This window comes from Zingiber officinale, chromosome 2B (genome assembly GCF_018446385.1).
Source record: "Zingiber officinale cultivar Zhangliang chromosome 2B, Zo_v1.1, whole genome shotgun sequence".
Lineage (NCBI taxonomy): Eukaryota > Viridiplantae > Streptophyta > Magnoliopsida > Zingiberales > Zingiberaceae > Zingiber > Zingiber officinale.
The window spans coordinates 25,292,092-25,307,824 of NC_055989.1; the positions used below are offsets into that span (position 1 = coordinate 25,292,092).

Genomic DNA, 15,733 nt, shown 5'->3' on the forward strand with positions numbered 1-15,733 from the left:
AAGGTTTTTGAAATTTTTTTAACCCAATTTCTCTTCTTCTCTCCCTCTCCCCTCTCTCTTTGCCGCCGCCAACAAGGGGAAGTTGCCATGACCACCATAAGGAAGAAATCTCTTCCTTGTGTGCTTCTCTTTCTTTTCCTCTTGATCACTCTTCTTCGCTCATGGCTAGTAACTTTCGAAGGAGAGGCTTGTACTCAAGGAGTTGTTTTGAGGAGCTCGACATGGATACGAATAGAGATGAAGTTTGACAATGCCACTATGGTTGATGCCCTTCTCGTTACAGGTCACCCGTAAGGTACACCTAGCGTAAATTTACTTTTCATAAAAATTTTAATTATGCGATCATGTTTGGCATGTTGTATCCTTGTATGCGTGTGGTGCATGTGATGTAATAATTTAAGAATTATTATTGTTTTATTTTTTGCTGTGCATGTTTACGAAATGTGTTTTAGCACACATCACATCGGGTATATCCTGACACCTTGGCCCAAACTTGGGTGGATTAACAAGCCCAAGCAGCCTCAAGCTCACCTGAGGAGCTAGTGGACCGCTTTCCCCAAGGCGTTACTGGGGTGAGCTTATTCTGCCTTCATATATTCATCTATCTCATGTGCTTCATTTAACCTTCTTTTTTTACTTTGATAGTTTGGGTGGAGGGTCTGGCGCTATGCCAAAAATTGGCCAGGTTGAACCATGAGCAAAAAATGTTGCAGGGCTCGGTCAGGCAAGCGGGCACCTCCCAGGGCTTAGTTGAGCGACTATTAGAAGAAGTGACCCAATTGAAGGAGTTGGAGAGCCAGTCAAAGATATTATTGATGACCGAGTGGGCCTTCTCTGTAGAAAAAGATAAAAATCATGACCAGGTCATCCTACTTGAGAGGCTCTAGAAAAATTCTCAAACTTATAATTCACGCCTCTAATAGGCCAACACTTGGAAGCTTAGGGTCATATAAGACTTAGATATCAAGAACAAAGAGTCCGAGCCCTGTCCAAGAAACTGGAAGAAGCATAGGCCAACCTTCTTATCGAACAGCCTAGCCGGGCGGTTGAGCAAGTCATCCAGGAGATCTAACTTAAGGAGCAGCAACAAGCCCTTAAGGAAAAAAGAAACCAAGTTAGAGGCTTTGAAGACCGAGTTAGCCGCTTTAAATGTTGAATTTGCCATCTATAAGTCAAGTGAGCTCGATTGGCTAGAAACGGTCAGGGTGGAATATCTCTACTCCCGGGACTTCAATCAAATGTTAGCTAATCGAATGACTAAAATGATTAGCTATGGAGCAGAGGGGGCGATAAAACAGCTACAAGAAGTCGGTCATCTGACCATGGAACTTCCTAGAAACCTCAGTCGGTGCCATAAAATCTTCGACGAATTTTGGCTAATGCCTGTAAAGACTTTTATTTAGAAATTTCATTTTCTAGGCTTTGTGAAGCCTTTTGAAAAGCTTGGGTCTCATCCTTGTATATATTTTTTTTTGAAGAAAAAGCTTTTATGCTTTGGTCATTTTCCTTCTCTTCTCATTTTTCCACACATTTTCCTTTATTTAACTTAGCATTATTTTCTCAAACCCGATAAGTGGCAATCAACCAACTGCCCGCTCGGTTGTGAAACACTTAGACTTTTTGAAAAGCTTTGAATAAATAACTTGATAGTTAAAGTGTAAAGGAAAAACCAATTATCACTGGATGTTATGCTCGTCTCATACTTAGGCATAAGAGCAAGCTCACTTGTAACTTGTCTGAACAGAATGAGAGTCTGGTACTTAGTCATGAGTGTAAGCTTATTTATAACTCGGGTGAATGGTGAGAGTTTGGGATTTGGTCATGAGAGTAAGCTCACTTATAACTTGGTCGAACAGCGCGAGAGTCTAGGACTTAGTCATGAGATCAAGATCACTTATAGCTCGACAAAATGGCGCGAGAGTCTCGGACTTGGTCGTGAGAGCAAGCTTACTTATAACTTGGTCAAATGGCATGAGAGTCTAAGACTTGGTCTTGAGAGCAATCTCACTTATAATTCGACCGAACGACATGAGAGTCTAGGACTTGGTTGTGAGAGCAAACTCACTTATAACTCATCCAATCAGAGCGAGAGTCTTGGACTTGGTTGTAAGTGCAAGCTCACTTATAACTCGTTCAAATGGCGTGAGAGTCTAGGACTTGATCATGAGAGTAAGCTCACTTATAACTCGTCCAATCGGAGCGAGAGTCTGGGACTTAGTCATGAGAGCAAGCTCACTTATAATTAGATCGAATGACATGAGATTTTGGGACTTAGTCTTGAGAGTAAGCTCACTTATAACTTGGCCAAACGATGCGAGAGTCGGAAACTTAGTCATGAGAGCAAGCTACTTATAACTCATCCGATCAGAGCGAGAGTCTGGGCCTTAGCATTTTACTTCAATTTGCCTGCATTTATTGAGTATGAATTTTTAGAAGCTACATCAATTCAATACAAATGTACTCTCAAGCTCGATAGGTTGTAGATGATTCACACTCCATGGCCAATTCAAATCCTTTCCTTCTGAGTCTTGTAGATAATAAGAGCCTAAGTCGATCATTCACAGCACTTTGTATGGCCCGCCCTACTATGGCTCTAGTTTGCTGACCTCGTTGACCGATTTAATCTGCTTCCAGACTAGATCATCGACCTATAAAAATCTAGGGATAATCTTTCGATTATAGTTCTATTTTATTCGCTATTAATATGCCATCAGCCGAGCGACTGCTTTATCCCTTACTTCTTCTATAAGATCAAGTTTCATGAGACACCGATCAGAATTATCTTCATCATATAATTGTCTCTGATTGGACTTTACTCCAACTTCTACGGGCATGACAGCTTCTCTCCCATACACTAGATGAAAAGGGGTTATCACTATGGCCTCCTGGGGCATGGTGCAATAAGCCCACAATACACTAGTTATTCATTAAACCAACTCTCCCCATATGATCAAGTATATTATGAGTCCCCGAATGATCTCCCTATTGGTAACATCTACTTGGTCATTATTTTGAGGATAAGCCATAGAAGTAAAGGCTTGCAGAATGTTATAACTGGAACACCATTCTTGGTTCTTCCATCCTTAGAACTGGCTTCTATTATCCGATACAAGCTTATAGGGAACCTCGAACTAACACACAATGTTTTACTATAGGAATTTGTTGACCATCCGTTTGGTTATTTTAGCTAGTGGCTCGTCTTCTATCCATTTAGAGAAATATTCTACAGCAATGAGAAGGAACTTTCTCTGATCGAATGCCATTAGAAAGGGCCCCACAATATTTATACCACATTGGTCGAATGGGTAGGAGACAATTAAGGTCTTCAATAATTTGATAGCCGATGTAGAATATTTTGATGTTTTGACAAGATAAGAAAGCTGCTACGAGCTGAACCAAATCTACTTACAAAGTGGGCCAAAAATATCCAACTAGTAAACTCCTCTGAGTGAGTGACCAACCGCCCGGATGGCCTCCACATGAACCTTTGTGCACTTATTATAAAATGTATAGTATGTCATTTGATCCGACGCACTTGAGCAACAGACGAGAAAAGATTCTCTTGCATAAATGATCTACCACCAGTATGAACCGACCAACTCTCTTTTTTATCATCCGTGTTTGCTCCTGTTCGGCTGATAAAATTCCTTGTTGGAGGAACGAAACCAAAGGCATCCGCCAATCACTTTGTATTTCTTCTTCATCTTGTTGCTCAATGTGATCTATCAATAACATTTATTCGAACGACTTATCTAGTTTCCAAGGGCTTAGGGAACTAGCCAATTTGGCCAACTCGTCTGCATACTGATTCTCCTAGCTGGGAATTTTCTATAGCACCACCTCCTTGAATCCCACCTTTAGTTTCTCAAACGCCTCCGCATATAACTTCAACTAGTCATTATTTATTTCAAAATTACCCAATAGTTGCTAAGCTACTAGTTGAGAATCAAAGTAGATCAAGACCCAGGAGGCTTTCACATGTTTAGCTACTTGCAGACCAACTATTAATGCTTTATATTCCACTTCATTGTTGGTAGCTCGATACTCCAACCGAATGGATAATTACATTCTGTCTTCACAAAGCGATGTCATAAGGATCCTGACTCCACTGCCCTACTGTGTGGATGATCCATCAATATAAATTCTCCACATCTCTTTGGTCTGGGATTTTGTATTTCTGTTACAAAATCAGCTAAGGCTTGAGCTTTAATGACTGATCGGGATTGGTAATGTATGTCATACTTGCTTAGTTCTGTGGCCCACTTGATCAATCTTCTAGATACCTCTGGATTGATGAGTACTCGACCCAATATACTATTAGTCAAAATAATTATAGGGTGAGAAAGAAAGTAAGGGTGTAACCTCTAAGTGACGAAAACCATCCCGTACGCCAACTTCTCAAGAGCGGTGTAGCGGCATTCAACGTCTTTTAATAAATAACTTAAAAAATGCACGGGTTGCTGCTCATTACTGTCCTATCACACTAATGCCAACCCAACAACCCTCTCAGTGGAAGATAAATATATCCATAGTGACTCTCCAGTAATGGACTTTGCAAGCACAAGTAAAGAAGACAAATAGTTTTTTAAGATCCTCTAGTGCCTTGTTACACTCGGCAACCCACTAGAATTTGGTGGCTCGACGAAGTATCTTGAAGAATGGTAGACTCCGATTGGACGACCTTGAGATGAATCGGGACAAAGCAGTGTTCGTCTACTTAGGCGTTGTACTTCCTTAAGATTTTATGGCAGGGGCATATTTTGGAGGAGCTTCACCGTGCTCAGGTTGACTTTAATTCCCCGCCCGGTCACAATGTAGCCAAGGAAGCATCCACTCTTAGATCCAAATAAATATTTATTGGGGTTGAGCTTGACTCCGTACTTCCCCAAGATATAGCATGTCTCCTCTATATCTACACATAAATCAGCAACTTGGAGGGATTTGATTAGTATATTATCTACATATATTTCCACATTTCTGGCAATTTGCTTTAGGAGCACCTTGTTCATAAGTCACTGGTATGTTGCTCTTGTATTCTTTAGCCCAAACAATATGACGTTATTGTTAGGACCCTTGGCGGTCGACTACAGGGAGAGGGGGGGGGTGAATAGCCCCTGCAAAAAAACAAAAAAAAAAGAACCTTTCTTGGACTTATAACTTAATTAAAACACTTGCATAAACACAGAAATAATAATAAACAAAAAAGATGAGGCTTGACAGATTTACTTAGTTACAACCGAGGAGGTTGTTAATCCAAGGCAGATGAAAAAGCACACTAAAAATCTCCTCTGGGTGGAGAAACCTCTTACAACATTCATTGCTCACAAAACAAAGCTAAACTCAGACAAACTCAAGCACAAGTGTTGTTACTCTGTAATTCTTATTCTTCTTAGCTTCTGGGAGTAGGGCTGCTTATATAGCCCAGCTTGAGGTGCCTAAAAGGGTTTCGAGCACCTGGACAGGGATAGAATTATATCCCTGACGCAATGTTCAAACCCCACGTCGAAATGGATAAGAACAGGGTTCCAGACACTCTGAGTCTCAGCACCCCAGACTGGTCCGGGCACCCCCAATCTGGGTGCCTCGGACTAGTCCGGCCACCCCGACCAAGTCCGGGCCCCCTGGTTTGGTCCGGGCGCCCGGGGCCAAATATTAGCTTTCGTTAATTTTTGGTCCCGGTTTCCTACTCCGATTCTGCTAGCATCAGTCCGGGTCTTCCGCTTCGGCTCCGCTCGCTTGGGTGATATCGGCCATCCGGAATAGGGCTCACCCGAACCCAACTTCTAGCCATCTCGAGCAAACTTCTGCTCCAGCTTCTCGTCCCTCGGAATCACTACTTGCTTCCTTCTCGTTTGCTAGTGTACTCTTCCACAGCTTTTCGTCCCTCGAGCAGCTACATCTTTTGCTCCTCGAGTAATCTTCCTCTCCGATTTCTCATCCCTCGGAAACACTGCATGCTCCCTTCTCATCTGCCGATGTACTCTTTGTTGGTGCAGCGGAGGCCGGCAAGAGGGGGGTGAATTGCCTGAAAAATAAAAACTATACCCTCCTCGTGCTTTCAACTCAAAAAATGCAATAGCAATAATAAAATAATTGAAATAAAGAAACAGAAATAAAACAGAGACTCAACAGTTAACCTGGTTTCAACCAAGAAGGTTGTTAATCCAGGGCGATGAAAAACACACTAGAAAAAGCCTCCTTTACTAAAGGCAGAGAAAACTTTTATACTCTAACAGCTCAGAACTATTGCTAGGAATGAATACAGAGTTGATTGAATAATTGATATCTAATTCCTAGGTTGAGGGGTCCTTTTATAGGCTCTGGAAACTCTATCTCGTAGGTCTAAGGTGCCTCCAACAGTAGTCCAAGGTGCCTCCAATGAGTTTTTCGGATAGAACTCTATCTAAACATCAACGGTCATTTTGACCTGGCTCAAGGCACCTTCAACAAGCAATGAAGGCACCTTCAAGGTTCCTGCTAAAAATACCTTTCTGCTTGCATGGTATAAATAGTTTCCAACTTCTTTTGACTCCTTTTCTTCTTCGCTTTGACTTCCGAAGCTCTGTTTGCTTGGGTGGTTTCGGCCAACTGAAATAGGGCTCACCCGAACTCAATTTCTGGCCTTCTCCTTGAGCAACCTTCCTCCCCGGCTTAACGCCCCTCGAACGCCGCGCACATTCTTCTCGCCCACCGGTGTACTCTTCTGCAGCTCTCTCGTCCTTCAGATGCATCGAGCCCATCGGCTCCCTTCCCGTGTCGTCCTTCTCGCTAGCTGCGTCTTCCGCTTGACTTCCTGCGCTCCTAAGTTCCTGCACACTCAGACACAGGGATCAAACACAAAGCAGGACCTAACCAACTTGGTTGATCACATCAAAATAACCACAGGGTCTAACAATCTGCCCCTTTTTGCTGTGCATCAACCCAAGTTCAAGTTAGGGTAAAAATAGACAAACAGTAATTTTAAAGAAAATTACTAAACTAACATGTTAAACATAAATTTGTAATACATAAAATTGCAACTATTTAATTAAGAGTTAAACAAAACTTTTCAAAAATATTTTTAAAATTCAGAGTTATTAAAAAACTCTCTCCCCTACATTTGTACTTATCTCTCCCCCTTTAATCACAACAAAATCAGGGTAATTGTTGCACTCCGCAAGTGTACGGAAATGTCGCAAGTAATATAAAAGATTATCGTATCCAAAGGGACTGGAATAAGCACTAGAAAAGTCTCAATGCGAATTAGCTAAACAACTATCCAATTGTTTCAAATGCAAAGTGAAGGTAAACAAATCTAATATTAAAGATCAACAAAAAAGAGTTTAGTGTTTTGGGTTATGATAAAGGGAGATTCTAGGAGTTTCGGTTTCTTTGTAAGATTTCTCGAATGTAAATGGTTCACCAATTCTTATCCCTCAATTGCCAAACACTTGTAGAAAGTTACCGGTTCTCTCTTGCAATAGATAACCGGCTAAGGACTGAGAAATGTATCTAAATATGATCAATTAGACGTGAACCTACGTTGTCCTTACACAGAAGCGCACCTATTACTATGCCTTCCTCGGATATCAACATAGAAGCCCACAACTTATTAATCTATCAGGATACAAGAAACTAAGCACAAGATCCATCCTACTCTCTTAAATGTTCCTATTTCCTCTTCAAGATTATCTCTCAAACGTCCTTATACGGGCTTGCACCTGTCACGTGGATCCCTCAGATGATCGAGTGAGAGTTTATCTTTACAAAGTCCACAAGAAATCCAAACAATCAATCAAGAATGAGAATTAAGTACAAATCACCATTAATCATTCAAGATCTAATTGATACAAGCAAGACAATGTCATTGGAACAAGAAAATGGCAAATCCATAAGAGATTACATCAATCCATCATACAAATACTCCCTTAATCCTAGAATACAAGATCTACTCCATGAATCGAGGAAGAATACCTGAAGAAATAAAGATTACAAGCATTTCTTAAATCCCCAATCCAAGAAACCAAGAAAAGGGGAAAAGAGAAAACTTATCTACGAAGAAGCCTCGTCTTCGGATCCAATCCTCGCTCCAGAGTCGAAATCGTCAAGAACTCCCCTCGAATCGCCCAGAAATCCTCCCAAGAATGGGAGGATACCACCAAATCTTGCCTTCTCCCAAAGGGGGGAGAGATCCCTTTCAATTCATGAAGGAGAGTTTAAATAGAGCAGAAAATCGGGCGCCACACGGCCCCATGACACGACCGTGTGAGATTCACATGGCCATGTCCAGTTCCTTCTCTGCCAAAGCTGCACGGCCGTGTGACTCACACGGCCAGGACCCTTCTGCTCTCTGGAAATGCTACATGGCCGTGTGATGCACACGGCCAGGACCCTTCTGCTCTCTGGAAATGCTACACGGTCGTGTGGTGCACACGGCCACCACCTGCTTGGCCTCTGGAAACCTCACACGGCCGTATAGATCTACACGGCCATGTAAGGCATCTGCTCTAATTTCTTCAAATCAAGACACGGCCGTGTGCGATTCACACAGCCATGTCCTCTTCCCTTCCTGTTAAAACAACACGGCCGTGTGTGGTACACGGCCTGATGCTCTCTCTCTCTTCAATTCCTTCTAAGCTTGCCCGAGGACGCATAATCTTCACCAATTTCGACTCCTGTGTACAGAAAATGCACAAAAAGCAGATCTCTGAAAAAGAGTAAATATGCTAAAAGCAAAGCTGGAAGTATAAAAATACATAGATCAAGCATGCTCAAAGTATGTAAATGTGCGTAAAAACATGCATAAAAGAGTATATAATCTACGCACATCACACCCCCAGACTTAAACCTTTGCTTGTCCTCAAGCAAAATGCTGCAGTCTAAAGTCATATGTTCTACAACACATTTATAAAACCTAGTGCACTTTCCTAACTCTATCAAAAAGTTTCATTACAAGCGTGATCATGGAAACAAGTAAAGTATGGCTCAAGCATAAGAATCTTGTGCACAGTGTAAAAGTAACTCAACACCCTTCAAGTTTCAATCCATGTCCTAGTCAAGTCGTCATCAAATTTGAATTCCAAATGTTTCCAGTGAAAGACAAGTAACCAGTGATAGGCACTTACTCACCATTCACTTGGTTCATATTTCTCAACTAACCCAAGGTCTCAAAGGTGTGCTCAATCTCAAGGGAAGCTAAGCAGTTATTTCCCCAGTAACCTAACTCGGTCTCAAAGGGGTGACTTGCTAGATTCCACTCACGACAACTATTTTTTATATCCCTTATTATTATTTTTTTTATAAGTGTTTGCATTGTGCAAAACTTATTCACAAATGTACTTTTAGTACACATGTTGGGATATTTTGATTTTTCCAAATGAGCTTTAATGATTTGAGCCTCATCCAGTAACCAAAATGCAAGTTGAGAAATCACCATGGAAATCAAGTACTAAGCAAACAAGATGAATCATGACTATTTCAATGACATCAACTATTCAAGCATCAAGCACAAGTGTAGTGAAGATAAAATCCTCAAGGTTGAACCAAAACTAAAACTCATCACCATAAGATTCTCAGCTTATTAATGCTTCCCAAGATAGAAAAAAGAACTACACAAAGTTTACTACTAGCATCATTCGAACATCATGAATCAAGACAATAATCGTGCTAACATTTCACTTGAATCCAAGAAAGCATATAAGCGAAGATTTGATGTTCTCAAAAAATTTTTTGCCATGATTATTTAAAAAACAAGCAAAATAAAGCAACAAGCAATGAAAATAAGAACCAACATGAAAAACTAACAAAAACTAAAAACTGAAAACCAAACCATGACAGTACATGACACCCCCCCAGACTTAAACTTTTCATCGTCCCGATGAAATCAATATGGTGGAGGAGGTGGGGGTGGACGAGGGAAAGGAGGTCTACGACGTGGTTGGCCAATAGGAAAACTAGGAAAACCTGGAATCTCACCCAAGGATCTATGATACTCATATAAAGCATCTACTTGTTGGCTAGTAAGCATCATGCTCTGCATAAAATCTCTCATCCTAGCCTGATCAGTATCATAATCTTGCACAAACTCAGCCACTTGACCTTGAAAATTCCTCGTAAACTGAAAATGATTTTGTACCTCCCTAAACTGATCATCAGATAAAGAGAAGCGCCCCTCCAACATTTTTCGTTGGGAATCTTGCTTCTCATGAAGTGATTCTAGAGACGTACGAAAATCTGAAAAATCAAACCTAGAAGATCCCGTGCCATATGCAAAAGAATGCCTAGCGGGCTCCATAAAACTAGAAGGCTACGGGTATCCATATGACGAGGGCTCATGATGTGGCTCAGTGTCTCCAGGTATAGAAGGGTTATCCTCAAAATCTAACTCAGAAATTACCCAATTAGCCGGGTTACGAATAGTAGTTCGTTCAGGAAAAGGAAGGGGTAAAGGAGAACCACTCCTCCTAGGAAACGCGAAACCATTCTCATCCCGAACGATCATTTTCATAGCAAGACATGCATCAATGTCAATCATGTCATTACCATGAATTATTTCCAATCCATCAACATCAAGATTTAAATTATAAGCTATTCGGGTAATCAAACCACCAAAAATAATTGATCCCGATGATGCCCTAGCAGATCTTAATAGGGTTTGAACAAAATGAAAACCAGAATCAAATTCAACCTTATAAAGCATAGCCCATAAAGCATAAAGCTCTATCTTTTTAACCACCCCATCACTCTCTCCCCTACCAAAAATAGTTTTACCCATGACTCTATGTAGATACCTAAAGATGGGGTTTTGCATATGGGAGGCCTTAGCTCTTGAAGGCTCATAAGGTTGATCTAACCCAGTTATTGCATTCCAAAAATGATTCCAATTAAACCTTGGATCAAACCTACGAGGGCTACCGGTGGTTAATCCAAAACAAGAATTAAAGTCACTAAATGCCCATAGAAATTCTTGATTCATTAGTCTAAATGAGATTTTTCCAAAATAATCATCTTCATTAGTAAAATGGACATCCAATGAACTTAAAAATTCCAAAACAAGACGAGGATATGTAGGCAAATGTGTGTACATAATATCACTCCAATCCAAAAACCCAATCATCAAATCTACATCTTCCCTAATTCCAAGCATATCAAGAACAGTTGGGTCCATATATCTAGTACACACTATCTTTCTATTGACAAGAATTGCAAATATAGTTACTTGATCATCATTTCTAAACACAATATTGAATTCATTGTCATTACCTTCGTTGCGTGAAGTCCTTTTGCCTTTGCCCTTCACTGGTTGTTTTCCTTTGTCCCTTGATGGCTCCTTCTCTTTGTCTCCACTGGATCCACTACCTCCTTTGCGAAGTTTCTTCAAAATATTGGACATCTTGATGAGTTTAGATAGGGGAAGAATTATCTAGGGTTGGAAAAATGGAACTCAAAGAACAAAACTTCAAAGAGCAAAGATCTTAGGTTAGGAGAACAAAAAGTCCAAGTCTTAGAGAGGAGGAGAATCCGGATCTAAGAGATCTTGAGAGATTAGAGAGGAGTTTTTAAGAGATTGGGAGAGAAAGATATGTTTTGGAGAGTTGGGGGTGTGTGGAACACGGCCAAGATCTGGCCGTGTAAGGTAGAAAGAGGACTTTAATAACTCTCCTACACGGGCCGTGCAGATCCACACGACCTCCCCCTCTTCCTTCTCTGGATTCTTCGCACGACCGTGTCTGGGACACGGCCTATCCATCTTCCTTCTCGGGATTCTTTACACGGCCGTGTCTGAGACACGACCTCTCCATCTTTCTTCTCGGGATTCTTTACACGGCCGTGTTTGAGACACGGCCTAGACCTTTTTCTCCTCGGGAGATCTTACACGGCTGTGTCTGGATGGCACGGCCCAAGCACTTCCCTTCTCTGCAACCTTTGCCTGGCCGTGTATAGCACACGGTCGGGCTCTGTTTTGCACCTAACCTAAAAACAAAATCAAAAGAATGCATCAAACTAAAAGAAATTAAAATACAAATCAAAACTAACTAAAAGAACCCTTGGGTTGCCTCCCAAGAAGCGCTTGTTTAAGGTCTTTAGCTCGACCAAACTTGATCATTCACTTCTTTTCCTCGCCCTTGGAGGACAGATATACTTTTCGTTTTTGTTGGGAGATCTTCTCCCAACATCTTCCACCACATTGTCTCCTTCGTTTGGTGGCCTTCCATGAGGATGGAAATTCCATTCCTCAAGTTTATAAATGCTTGTCCTGCTACAAGCATTTAAAAGAGACGAGACATGGTTAGAGATATTAGATAAATCATATTCCAACCTTTCCTTACCAATTACCAAAGAAAGCTTATGATTTTTTACATCAATTATAGCTCCAGCTGTAGCAAGGAAAGGTCTTCCTAATATGATAGGAATCCTGGGGTCCTCTTCCATGTCCAACACGACAAAATCTGTGGGAATAACATTCCCATCCACCTCTACTGGCACATCTTCTATAATACCCAAAGGGTACCTGCAGGAATGATCGACAAGTTGAAGTGCCATAGTAGTAAGTTTAATGTTTTTGAGACCTAATTTATTACAAATTGAATAGGGAATGAGGCTAACTCTTGCCCCCAAATCACAAAAAGCTTTTTCAAAAAATTCTTTTCCTATGTTGCAAGGAATATAAAAGCTCCCTGGGTCCTTTAATTTTGGGGAAGTGTTCTTCTCCAAAATAGCACTACATTTCTCACTAAGTGCAATGGTCTCAACCTCTCCTCTTCTTCTTTTGTTTGACATGAGATCCTTCAGGAATTTGGCAAATCTAGGCATTTGAAGAATAGCATCAATAAGAGGTACCTCTACACAAATTTCCTTAACTTTTTCTAAAAACTTGCCAAATTCTTCATCCTTCTTGAGCATTGTAAGTCTCTGAGGAAAAGGGACAGCTTTGCTCTGATGGTTCAGTGGAGGAGTCTCTTCAACCTCAATGGTACTCCCCTCATTAGCTTGAATCTGATTTGGTATAAGAGGAGAGAGCTCTTCTTCTTTTTGTATCCCTTTTGGAGCAGTCACTTGGGAGTCTCCCAAGGTCTGTCCGCTCCTAAGCTCAATTCTATTGCAATGCTCCATAGGATTCACATCAGGTTTTCCTGGAAGTTGTCCTGGTGCTCTGGATGATGAGGAAGCTAGTTGGGCAATTTGACTATCCTGGATCTTTTGATGCTTTTCAGAATTATCCATTCTCTGAATGAGCTTTGCTAAATCTTGCTTCATTTCATTCTGACTTGAGATAATTTCTTCAAGCATCTTTTCAATATTTGACTTTGGTAAGCCTTGAGAAGATAGATGTTGAAAATTTTGTTGCCCAGCTTGAAAATTTGGTCTTGCCCCCATAGATGGTCCTTGATCTTGATTATTTCTGTAAGAAAAATTGGGATGGCTCTTCCATCTAGGGTTATAAGTATTTGAGTATGGGTTGTTCTGCCTTTGATTGTAACTCATGATTGCATCACATTGTTCCAGTTGATTGATTTGTGCAGTGATAGCTCCCAATGGACATGAGTCATTTGAGTGCTCTGAACTCCCACATACTTCACAAGATGTACTAATGGCATTGATCATATTAGCACTAGTCCCCATATTCTCAAATTTCTTTGTAAGAGCATCCAATTTTGCAGACAAAAGAGTGACTGCATCTACATCAAACTTCCCTGATGCTTTAATTGTTGGGTTTACAGAAGAATAGCCACCACTTCTTTCATTTGCCCATTGATGATGATTTCGTGCTACACTGTCAATAATTTCTTCAGCTTCATCTAAACTTTTATTCATAAGTGCCCCTCCAGCAGCTGAATCAAGGGACACTTTGGTATGATAGTTGATACCATTATAAAAAGTGTGCAACACTAACCATCTTTCCAACCCATGATGTGGGCATTGTCTGAGCATACTATTATATCTATCCCATGCTTCAAAAAGAAATTCTGAGTCAGTTTGCTTGAAGCTTGCAATTAAATTCCTCATATGAGCTGTTTTGCTTGGTGGATAGAATTTATCAAGAAACTGTTGCTCACACTGCTCCCAAGTGGTGATGCTATTAGGGGCCAAAGAATTCAGCCATTGCTTTACCCTATCTCTTAAAGAAAACCCAAATAATAATAATCTAACTGCTTCTGAAGGAACTCCATTCATTTTCATGGTACCACATATTTCATAAAAGACCTCTAAGTGTTGATTGGGGTCTTCATGAGGTCCTCCACCAAATTGGTTCTGCTGCACCATAGATATAATTGCGGGTTTGATCTCAAAGTTATTAGCTTCCACTGAAGGTCTTGAAATACTAGATCGAAAACCTCTTGCATAAGGTGCTGCATAATCCTTGAGTGGTCTATTTGCCATGTTCAAATGTTCCTGTTCTTCAATTTGCCTTTGCAGAATTCTTCTTTTATGGAAAGTTCTGTCAATCTCAGGGTCAAAAGGAAAGAATTCCCCTGCAAAGTTAGATCTTCGCATACACAAGAACAAGATAGCAAATGACAATTCAACAGAAAAAGAAAAATAAAAGAATAAAAAATGCAGAATTGAACTTGTACAAAAAGAATTTACAAGAAGTAAAAGTTATACAAGAAAGTAAAAACAGAAATCTAATGATTAGTTACAACTATGCAATATGAAAGGAAAACAAATGTTATGTTTAGTCTAACTCAATTGATAATTCCTAATGTTATAGCGCAGTCCCCGGCAATGGCGCCAAAAACTTGTTGCACTCCGCAAGTGTACGGAAATGTCGCAAGTAATATAAAAGATTATCGTATCCACAGGGACTGGAATAAGCACTAGAAATGTCTCAATGCGAATTAGCTAAACAACTATCCAATTGTTTCAAATGTAAAGTGAAGGTAAACAAATCTAATATTAAAGATCAACAAACAAGAGTTTAGTGTTTTGGGTTATGATAAAGGGAGATTCTAAGAGTTTCAGTTTCTTTGTAAGATTTCTCGAATGTAAATGTTCACCAATTCTTATCCCTCAATTGCCAAACACTTGTAGAAAGTTGCCGGTTCTCTCTTGCAATAGATAACCGGCTAAGGACTGAGAAATGTATCTAAATATAATCATTAGACGTGAACCTACGTTGTCCTTACACAGAAGCGCACCTATTACTATGCCTTCCTCGGATATCAACATAGAAGCCCACAACTTATTAATCTATCAGGATACAAGAAACTAAGCACAAGATCCATCCTACTCTCTTAAATGTTCCTATTTCCTCTTCAAGATTATCTCTCAAACGTCTTTACACGGGCTTGCACCTGTCACGTGGATCCCTCGGATGATCGAGTGAGAGTTTATCTTTACAAAGTCCACAAGAAATCCAAACAATCAATCAAGAATGAGAATTAAGCACAAATCACCATTAATCATTCAAGATCTAATTGATACAAGCAAGACAATGTCATTGGAATAAGAAAATGGCAAATCCATAAGAGATTACATCAATCCATCATACAAATACTCCCTTAATCCTAGAATACAAGATCTACTCCATGAATCGAGGAAGAATACCTGAAGAAATAAAGATTACAAGCATTTCTTAAATCCCCAATCCAAGAAACCAAGAAAAGGGGAAAAGAGAAAACTTATCTACGAAGAAGCCTCGTCTTCGTATCCAATCCTCGCTCCGAAGTCGAAATCGTCAAGAACTCCCCTCGAATCGCCCAGAAATCCTTCCAAGAATGGGAGGATACCACCAAATCTTGCCTTCTCCCAA

At 40.4% G+C, this 15,733-nt stretch overlaps 1 non-coding gene across 1 annotated transcript; it reads left to right on the forward strand.

Moving 5' to 3' along the window:
- Positions 1-13,882: 13,882 nt before the first annotated feature.
- On the forward strand, positions 13,883-13,988 carry LOC122049948. Its single transcript, XR_006131186.1, has one exon. It is a non-coding gene; the product is annotated as a small nucleolar RNA R71 (small nucleolar RNA).
- The last annotated feature ends 1,745 nt before the right edge of the window (positions 13,989-15,733 follow it).